Here is an 11451-nt window from a genome sequence, read left to right as displayed (position 1 = left end):
CGTTAGCTTGCCCTCGAGGGTTTGGTTAAGGTTGTTCAGGAAATTGGCCTCCAGGGGTAGTTTGTGGGGCTTGGTTTTGTGCTACCTGTGAGATATGGGTTTCAAGCATCTTGTTGTGATTGATTATCTAATCAACCTTGGTTCCTAATTGCGTTATAAGTTCGTTTACGTGATTATTTTGGTTTAGGAATTCTTTATTTTGCTGAGTCTGGCCCGATATAAAGCTTTCCATGATCTTCTCAAGGTTAGACTTATGGGGTACAACTTGCATAGGTTGATTTGGTTTTTGGGCTTGATAACCTTGCGGTCTCTGAGGTGCATTATTTTGGATAGGGTTCTGGTTTCTATAAGAGAAATTTGGATGATTCTTCCATCTAGGGTTGTAAGTGTTTGAAAACGGGCTACCTTGGGCGTAATTCACTTGGTCGGTATTTAGTTCGTTTAAAAGGTTACACTCCGCCGATTCGTGTCCTTTAGATCCACAGAGCTCGCACTCCGTGTGGACTACTGCTACGGTGTTAGTGTTTGTAGACATATGTTCGGTCCTAAGGGCTAAAGCGTCCATTTTCGCCTGCATCATGTCTAGAGAGCTTACCTCATGTCTTCCACCTTGGGTCTCCTTTTTCTCTATTGATGCTCGTTCATTTCCCCATTGATAATGGTTTTGGGCCATATCCTCAATTAGGTCACAAGCTTCTGGATAAGGTTTGTTCATCAGCGCACCACCTGCGGCAGCGTCGATGCTCATCTTGGTTTTATAATGGAGTCCATTGTAAAAGGTGTAAACGATCAACCATTGTTCTAGGCCATGGTGTGGGCAGACTCTTAATAGCTCTTTATATCTCTCCCAAGCTTCGAAAAACGATTCTCCTTGATTTTGAGCGAATCTAGTTATTTGGTTTCGAAGAACAACAGTCTTGCTAGGGGGGAAATATCTAGCAAGGAATACTCTCCTAAGGTCTTCTCAGGTAGTTATTGAATTGGCTGGAAGTGAATCTAGCCATGAATGTGCTCTATCCCCGAGGGAGAAAGGAAATAATCTTAAATGGATCGTATCGGGTGAAGCGCCGTTAGATTTAAAGGTATCGGCTAGTTGGATAAAAACTTTTAAATGTTGATTCGGGTTCTCGGTAGCGAGACCCGCATATTGGTTTTGTTGTACTAATTTCAACAAAGACGGTTTTAGTTCGAAATTGTTAGCAGGTATAAGGGGGTTTACTATACTCGAACTAGGTTCCATCAGAGGGTTAGGCAAATTCCTTAAGAGGTCGCCTATCGCGATTCTCGGCCATAGCTTTCTTAATTCTGATGAGTAAGAGGCGTGTACGAGTATAACGTTCGAGTTGCGCTAAAGGATCTACTAAATTTCCGGTACTACGGGTTCTTCGCATTTACCGGCTAAAAATGCCTTAGTCTATACGGTGTAACAACAGGGTACGAAATTTGACGAAGTTGGTCCCCGGCAACGACGCCAAAAACTTGATCGTTGTGATTCGCAAGTGCACGAATAACGTCAAAGTAATATAAAAGAATATCGATCCCACAGAGACCAATCGTCAATCTATCGAATACTATCGTTACAGTGTTTATATAAGGCGGTATAAAAGAGATATTTGGTTTGCAAAATAACGGTAAATAATAAATGCAGGTAAAGATAGGTTGAATGTAATTCACGTAAGTTAAGTGATGTTTCGATTGTCTAAATAGAACTAATTATGAGGCAATATTTTCTACTCTTGAAAAGAATCCATTTAACAGGAACTGTCACTTTCGCGTATTCAGAACCAAGTTTACCCTTAAATTAAGGCCTTTTATTGTCACCTATAAAAGGTGCGCAGAATGCTAAAGTAGTAAACCTATTTTTAAGAAATGAGACTCGTAAACTTAGTTGAAAAGTGATTTTGATTTGAAAAGTTTACCCAAGGAGTTTACTAATTTTAAACCTATCAACGCGTCCGAAAACAGTTTCAAAAATAGTTTTTCCTTAAAGTGATAAAGATTTCTAGTTACATGCCAGGGTGCTTTCGCACTCCTCAAATAATTAAAAATAATCAAGTTTGTTTTAGAAAACTCAAGTTAAAAATCAAAACAGCCTTTAAAGTATTTCTATGGATTTCAATATGTGAAACATATTTTAACCGCGATCCTTACATTCTAACCTTTAAAATATTTAGCCAGACATGGTAACACAAACGAACATAACGGCGTTAATCATGATGAAAAGTTTGTTTTAGAATGTGAGGCGTAGAGAGCGAGTAAAGTGCGTAAAATAAATAAAGTAAAGCGAGTGCGGAAAATAAATAAAGTAAAGGCGATGCCGGAAATAAATAAAGTAAAAGCGATGCGGGAAAGAAATAAAGTAAAAGCGATGCGGGAAATAAATAAAGTAAAAGCAATGCGGGAAATAAATAAAGTAAAAGCGATGTGGGAAATAAATAAAGTAAAAGCAATGCGGGAAATAAATAAATAAAGCGATAAATAAGAGCCTGCTCCAAACGGAAGCTTCAATTCTGATACAAAAATAAACCTCCGACTCCTGAAGCTAAAGATGACAGCAACTCGAAGTGACCCAACTCAATCTCACAAAGATGCGATAACCCCCCGATGTGACGGATTATCGCTATTACAAATGATAACTATATGCTTAGTGTTGTAAAACTAAGTTGGATGATAGAAAACGAAATGAAATGAGCTATTTATAGAGATCCTCAGCAGTTTGTAAAGACCATGGTGCCCTCCAACTTCCCCTTAGTGGGCTTTAGTGGGAACGTGATTTCCAAAGGTGGCGCCCGCCATCCCTTCATGGCACCCGCCATGTGTGCAAATGGGGTGGATCATGGGAACGTGACGGTTACCTCCTAGTTGAGGGCTGGTGACTGATGGCTTCCCCTATAGCGGTCGTCATGTGCAACGCCATGTGTGTAATTTCGCTGAAAAACCCTAATTTTAAGTCTTTTTGCTTCGTTTCTTCCAAAAGTGTCAGAAAGTGCTAAATATCTGAAAACAAGAGAAAAGAGGGCATAATACAAAATAAAACGATAATAAAGTCCTAATAAACATGTGAAATCCGAATCAAAACACACGGTGTAATTCGGTGTGATCAAATTCTCCCACACTTAAACGCAATAGGAGTCGCAACTCGCTGAATCGAGTCTTAGGAAGTTACCTCTTTGCAATAGAACGGACTGACATGCCACAAGATCGGAGACACACGGAAGGTCTAAAAGTGGGGAAGCTCTGCTCTAGAGTTGTCATGCAATATGGACCTATGTGTTAGGATTTACAAAGGGGAACATCTACCTAATGTTAGCATGCAAAGAATAAGGGAATTCTACCTATGTTATCATACAAAGGGTTCTACCTAATGGGTGCTACCTAAACGGAACAAGAGTCGACGGATGGAGCGCGGAGAGGAGTTACGGATAAGGGTAGATGGCGATGCAGGAGACAATCGACTTACAGGTAGATGGCGATGCCTGAGGCAATCGACTTACAAGAGGATGGATGGATGCGTGCTGGTTCTATTAAGTTTTAAAAATGATTACTCGACGTTGGATCGAGCTTTTGATCTTATTTTGAAATGGTTATCGGATGTTCGTTTTAATTCTTGTATTAACAGGTGACTAAAGAAATAAAGAAATAAATATTATACACTTTATGGGAGAGGGGTACATTTGTTATGAATGGGGATTGTTCATGGCAAACAAACAATAAGAATATATGCCTCATACATCATACAAGTAGGAAACAATTATCAATCAGATCGGATAAATAAACAATATATAATCAAACCAAAGAATCAAATAATTGAGCATTTGGAGTATGAACATGTTAAATAATCAAGCAATAGAAAGCATGAATGAGAGAAACAAGTATAAAAGATAACAGATGAATCAAACAGATGAAAATATGCACAAAAGGTCCACTGAATAATTTAATCAGGAAATGAGGTAAGGACCAAATAAAATCAAGATGAAAAGGTCTCTAATACATGGCATATGAGATGAACGAGGGATGATCAAAAGATCTCTTCAATTGCCATAAGTAATCCCTAAGTCAAACATCGATCATAAAGAAGTCAATTGAAAATTCAAGTCAATTTAAAAAATAACAAATAAATAGCAAATTAATCAAGAAAATTATGAAAAATTGAACTAAATAAAGTGGGGTCAGGACATCATCATCCCCCAAAAAGATTTTTAAAATAATGAAAATTGGCACGTGAATTAATTAAAACAAAACATAGGTCAAACCAAAAGTCAATTAATAAGACTAGGTTAGAAATAAATCAAGAATAAATAGTAAATTAATCAAGAAAATTATGAAAAATTAAACTAAATAAAGTGGGGTCAGGACATCATCATCCCCCAAAAAGATTTTAAAATAATGAAAATTGGTACGTGAATTAATTAAAATAAAACAGAAGTCAAATTAAAAGTCAACCAACCAAACTAGGTCAAAAATAAATTGCAAATGTGAAATAAAATTCCAAGAAAAGGTCAGGTTCACCATGAGACAGTGGTCGACCTTCATCCCAAAAATCAAATGCTAACAATAATTTTAAGTCATAAAAATAAAATCAATAAAAAAGTGTGTTAAAATGGACCATTTAGAATAAATAATTAAAATAAAATATTAATATTAAAAAAATACGAAAATAAAATATATAAAATTAAATAAAACATTAAGAAAAGTGAAAAATATTTTTGGGTAATTTTATGGACGAAGAAAATATTTTAAATAAGAAAAAGAAATATGAAAATGGAATGATTAATGGTGATGAACATGGTAAGCAAGCATAGATATATCAAAACATGGCCATGCAAGAGATGATTACCTAATGAAAAATAGAAGTGGAATGGAATCTGATATGTGATGAAGCTTTGCCTCCTTGCCACGAAATTCCAATGCTCCTTTAGGGTTAGGGTTTCAGCTTCTTAAATAGGGTGGATTAGGTGTTCTCATGGGCTTTTTAATAAGTGATTTATCCATAAGAATAAAAGTGTGAAGTGTTGGTGTAAGCCCTAGAGGCCAATACTTTTTGGTACTTGTATCGAATTATTTATTAATAATAAAAAGGCATTTTCTTTATTATGGTTGATTAATAAAGTCCCTGGAATAGATAGTCCATTTAATGTATTAAGTGTGACTTAATCATGAGAACACATTAAACATAAGGACACTATTCTTAAAGTATCCGTAGTCGAGCTTTAGTGTGAAGTGGGATAACATTAAAGCATTAAGACTATTATGTTTGTAGACTGATGATCACATCTCATGGATCATGGATAAAGAGTTATCAAGTGTTAAACATAGGTATGAATATTAGGAGTAATATTTATACCGGATTGACCCGCTATGAGAATACTATATAGAAAGTTATGCAAAGTGTCATAAGTTATTCTCATGGTGATAATAGTGTATACCACTCTTCGACCTGAAACCACTATGGATCCTAGATGTAGAGTCGAGTGCTTATTGTTGATCCAACGTTGTCCGTAACTGGATAACCATAAAGACAGTTGATGGGTACTCCACGAAGCATGCTGAGGGACATGAGTGACCTAGATGGAATTTGCCCATCCTACATAACAGGATAAATGTCTATGGGCCCAATATTGAACTGGACAAGGATAACACGGTCTATGCCTTGTGTTCAATATAGACATAAGGGCAAAAGGGTAATTATACACATAAGTATTATCACATAAGGTTTTGTCAGATCACATGACATTTTCGTGTCTTGGGTAGCAGTGATGTGTTGCTAGATACCGCTCACTGTTTATTATGTTAAATGCGTGATTTAATATAATTGTCAACGTCACGAAAACCTACAGGGTCACACACAAAGGACGGATTGATGAGAGATAGAGTAACTAAAGAATACCGTAAGGTACGATGCCCTTAAATGAATTATAGGACATTGTAAGGTACGGTGTACTTGAGCAGAATACGAAATATGGTAAGGTACCATGGAATTAAGTGATTTTGGGCATATTATAAGATATGGGCCAAAATACACTTAAGTGGGCTTTTTAGCTTGAAGCCCATACAAGTGGTTCTATAAATAGAACCCTTGTGCAGAAGCATTCATAGCGGTTGCATTATTTTCGTTTCCTCTCTCTCTCTCTCTCACTCAAAGCCTTCATTCGTACCAGCTAGCACTGAGATTGAAGGAATCCATTCGTGTGGACTGAGTAGAGACGTTGTCATCGTTCAACGTTCGTGATCGCTCCGTGGATCTGCATCAAAGGTTTTGATCGTGATCACAAGAGATCTGCACCAAAGGTTTCAATCGTCACAAGAGGTAAATATTCTATCACTGATCATGACCATTCGTAAGGATCTCTAAATAGGTGTCGCAGCTCGCTGAATTGAGTCTTAGGCAGTTACCTCTTTGCAATAGAAAGGACTGACATGCCATAAGATTAGAGACGCACAAAAGGTCTAAAAGTGGGGAAGCTCTGCTCTAGAGTTGTCATGCAATATGGACCTATGTGTTAGGATTTACAAAGGGGAACATCTACCTAATGTTAGCATGCAAAGAATAAGGGAATTCTACCTATGTTATCATACAAAGGGTTCTACCTAATGGGTGCTACCTAAACGGAACAAGAGTCGACGAATGGAGCGCGGAGAGGAGTTACGGATAAGGGTAGATGGCGATGCCGGAGGCAATTGACTTACAGGTAGATGGCGATGCCTGAGGCAATCGACTTACAAGAGGATGGATGGATGCGTGCTGGTTCTGTTAAGTTTTGAAAATGATTACTCGACGTTGGATCGAGCTTTTGATCTTATTTTGAAATGGTTATCGGATGTTCGTTTTAATTCTTGTATTAACAGGTGACTAAAGAAATAAAGAAATAAATATTATACACTTTATGGGAGAGGGGTACATTTGTTATGAATGGGGATTGTTCATGGCAAACAAACAATAAGAATATATGTCTCATACATCATACAAGTAGGCAACAATTATCAATCAGATCGGATAAATAAACAATATATAATCAAACCAAAGAATCAAATAATGGAGCATTTGGAGTATGAACATGTTAAATAATCAAGCAATAGAAAGCATGAATGAGAGAAACAAGTATAAAAGATAACAGATGAATCAAACAGATAAAAATATGCACAAAAGGTCCACTGAATAATTTAATCAGGAAATGAGGTAAGGACCAAATAAAATCAAGATGAAAAGGCCTCTAATACATGGCATATGAGATGAACGAGGGAGGATCAAAATATCTCTTCAATTGCCATAAGCAATCCCTAAGTCAAACATCGATCATAAAGAAGTCAATTGAAAATTCAAGTCAATTTAAAAAATAACAAATAAATAGCAAATTAATCAAGAAAATTATGAAAAATTAAACTAAATAAAGTGGGGTCAGGACATCATCATCCCCCAAAAATATTTTTAAAATAATGAAAATTGGCACGTGAATTAATTAAAACAAAACATAGGTCAAACCAAAAGTCAATTAATAAGACTAGGTTAGAAATAAATCAAGAATAAATAGTAAATTAATCAATAAAATTATGAAAAGTTAAACTAAATAAGGTGGGGTCAGAACATCATCATCCCCCAAAAAGATTTTAAAAATAATGAAAATTGGTACGTGAATTAATTAAAATAAAACAGAAGTCAAATTAAAAGTCAACCAACCAAACTAGGTCAAAAATAAATCCAAAATAAATTGAAAATGTGACATAAAATTCCAAGAAAAGGTCAGGTTCAGCATGAGACAGTGGTCGACCTTCATCCCAAAAATCAAATGCTAACAATAATTTTAAGTCATAAAAATAAAATCAATAAAAAAAGTGTGTTAAAATGGACCATTTAGAATAAATAATTAAAATAAAATATTAATATTAAAAAAATACGAAAAAAAATATATAAAATTAAATAAAACGTTAAGAAAAGTGAAAAATATTTTTGGGTAATTTTATGGACGAAGAAAATATTTTAAATAAGAAAAAGAAATATGAAAATGGAAGGATTAATGGTGATGAACATGGTAAGCAAGCGTAGATATATCAAAACATGGTCATGGAAGAGATGATTACCTAATGAAAAATAGAAGTGGAATGGAATCTGATATGTGATGAAGCTTTGCCTCCTTGCCACAAAATTCCAATGCTCCTTTAGGGTTAGGGTTTCAGCTTCTTAAATAGGGTGGATTAGGTGTTCTCATGGGCTTTTTAATAAGTGATTTATCCATAAGAATAAAAGTGTGAAGTGAGGTGTAAAATGTTGTTATTTTGGGCCAAACTTAAGTGAATGGATGTGAAATGCATGGCCAAAAGAGGTAAAAAAAAATGTGACTGGTTTGTGCAGCATGCTTAGAAAATCTGATTGGGTCAGCCAGGCCCAAAATCTGTCTAGAAAATCAAGTCATGGTGCCCACTTTAAATGAATGTATCTCTCACACCATGGATCCAAATGAGATGATTCCAAAAGGATATGAAATAGGAAATGGCAAGGTACAATTGTTGTGAAGAAATTATTTTTAAATAATGCCTTGAAGTGCAAGAAAACTGGCCAAGAAGTCTTGATAAATTTTGAAGATTTTGGACTTAGAAATTTTTCTAAGTATCCTAAAAAAATGTCTCACTTTGACTAAGCATAACTTTCTCAATTCTAATCCAAATGGAGCAAACATTATATCTCTAAAAATCTTGGACCAAGAGGAACAACTTTCATGTTGGAGAAATTTTCAAATGGAGCTTTTATCTTGATGTAAAATGGGCTTAAAGTGAGTGCAACGATCATGAAAACTTACCCTAAATGGTAAGTCAACCATTTCCAAATTAAGTAACTTCTCCAATTCCTGATTAAATGATGAATCCATGATCCAACCTTGATCAAATTTCACATGTAGGATCCCCTAGGCATGGTTTTTGAGATTCCACTCTCAAAATGTCAGGAGTTGACTTTTCTGGCCCCACGGTTGACTTTTCCCACACTGTCTGATTCCCAATTCCATTGATCAATTGAAGCACTTCTAACTCAAATAAAGAGCTGATTTTTTGTATGTAGACCCTTGTGGACATATGGAGGGCCATGGAAAATAGTTTCACCCAAAGAATCAGAAATAAACTAATTTTATACCAAACCCTAGTTTTAGGGCAAAATGATCAGGAACTGATTGCACTGATTGCCAATGGATCTTTTTGAGATAATTGTGAATCTTCCTAGGCCAAGATGCCTCTCTAATCATGACATGGATGAGATCCTCTACTTCCAACAAAACATTTCCTGTTGCAGGTAGCCATGAAACCCTAATTTCTGATTAAATCCAGATGAACACTCTGATAGCTTTGAATCCTTCACTGATGAACTGAGGACCATAATAAGATACTTGGACCCCCCTGAGACCCTTGAGACTTGTATACTTAGAAAATGAAGTCTAATTCTCAATCTTGCTTTGTGTGGGCTCCTTCTGTTAAGGAGTGGTCGATCAAAACCTGATCACCATGTCACTAATGCAGTATGCAATGAGTATGACCTAATATGATGCTAATGAAGTGTAAAACATAATCCCATGCTTCCAGGAAAAATGAAGGGTAAATTTTGGGGTATTACAGTATCGGGATCGACTCTTATAATCATGAAGCCTAAGGTGTTAAGACAATACCGATTTTTGAAAAAGTTTTCCCAAGTCTTTTACATCCTATTATAAACTTGTCCTATAGCCTGAATGTTCAAGATGTACTGTTTTCTTGGCTAAATTTTTTTTGTAAGGTTAAAGAAATGGGGGAAATAAGGATACACTTACATAGATGACTCGTCAGACACATGTTATTTTATTGAAAGGGAAAAAGACAAGCAACTAAAATAAACAAAACATACTAAAAGTAAAGGAAAGCGATAAAAAGCAATAAAAGTAAAGGAAAGCAATAAAAATAAAGGAAATATGAAAAACGATAAAATATCCTCCCACACTTAAAATGAACATTGTCCTCAATGTTTCGATATGAGATAGGGTGGGAGTAACCTGGTAGAGAGAGAGAAAGAGAGCTAGGGGTGAGCACCGGTACCGTCACCGTCACCGCCCTGGTCAGGATGCCTGGGTCGACGACGTATGGATCGAGTACTAAGTCCTTCCTGCAGCTGCTGAGAGCGACTTAGGAGAGATCCTTGGATGGCCTCGATGAGAGAGAAGTGATGCTCATTAGACTGTCGCATGCGTTGCTGCTAGTTAGTGATCGCAAGCAAAGACTCAGTTACAGTCTGATGTGCTTGCTCACTACGCTGCTCGGAAGCTACCATAAAACTCATATTGTCTGACAGTTGTTGGCATCGATAGTATACTCGTATTCTACATTGAACATCCTAAAATAAACGGTACCTACCGTGCTAGTAGTGTCGGGATGGACAGTGTAAATCAGGGAACTTAAAAATTCCTTAGCGAGCCTATCGTAGGTGGGCGCTTTGCTAGCAAAAATATCATGCAATCCTAAATTATCTAGCATGTGGAATACACTATGATATGTGCCTAAAGTGTACAAACAGTCTTTGTCGACATACCTGGTAGAGAGGATCTCCCGAGTTTGCAATCTTTGCAAAATCTTGTTTTGTCTCTCACCGGGCTTTCCTCCACGAAGAGTGATGTCGTTAAACTCCATTCCGGCCATTAATGGAGGTTGTAGAGAAAAATGAGTAATTATAGAAAAGAAAGGAAAAAATGGAATTTAATGGATTTTTGGTGGAGAGTTGAAGAAGTGAAGATGGAGAATTGTTGGTTTGTAGTGAAAGTAAGAAGATTTGAAATTTTTATGAATTTGGTGGAGTTTGGAGAAGAAGAGAATAGGTTTGGAAAGGTTGAAGAAGGTACAAATAGTGAAAAAGGTGAATCTGACCGTTACGTCATGACGCCCGCCATGAGGCTTATGGCGCCCGCCATGTCTTCAGATATGGTTTGGACCGACTATGTTGTTTGTTTCTTGGACCTCAATTATATCGTCTTCATTTTTACAATTGGGGGTGTGTATAGGTATCCACGAATGCTGTTTTTTGTTTGTTTTTGAATTTAAGCTTGATAAAATAAAATGAAACGAAATGAAATAAAATAAAGTAAAACAAAATTAAATAAAGCAAAACAAAATAAAGTAAAACAAAATTAAATAAAGCAAAACAAAATAAAACAAAATAGAATATATATAATATATATATATATATATATATATATATATATATATATATATATATATATATATATATATATATATATATATGTGTGTGTGTGTGTGTGTGTGGTGTGTTGTGTGTGTGTGTGTGTGTGTGTGTTGTGTGTTGTGTGTGTGTGTGTGTGTGAAGAGTCAATAGTAATTCACGAGTCGAGAGATCTTAGGAAATAAAGCAAGCATAATGTCATAGGAAACAATAAAAATAGGCATGAATAATAAGTACGGAAAAATAGGGAAATTCAAATGGTATTT

The 11451-nt window shown here is 35.9% G+C and overlaps 1 non-coding gene across 1 annotated transcript; it reads left to right on the top strand.

The window, feature by feature from the left end:
* The first annotated feature begins 803 nt into the window (after positions 1 to 803).
* LOC127099650 (small nucleolar RNA R71) lies at positions 804 to 910 on the top strand. The gene has a single exon (XR_007794130.1). It is a non-coding gene; the product is annotated as a small nucleolar RNA R71 (small nucleolar RNA).
* Positions 911 to 11451: the final 10541 nt, after the last annotated feature.

The sequence above is a fragment of the Lathyrus oleraceus genome, chromosome 6, assembly GCF_024323335.1.
Source record: "Lathyrus oleraceus cultivar Zhongwan6 chromosome 6, CAAS_Psat_ZW6_1.0, whole genome shotgun sequence".
Taxonomy (NCBI): Eukaryota; Viridiplantae; Streptophyta; class Magnoliopsida; order Fabales; family Fabaceae; genus Lathyrus; species Lathyrus oleraceus.
This window is presented reverse-complemented; position numbering and strand designations above follow the sequence as displayed.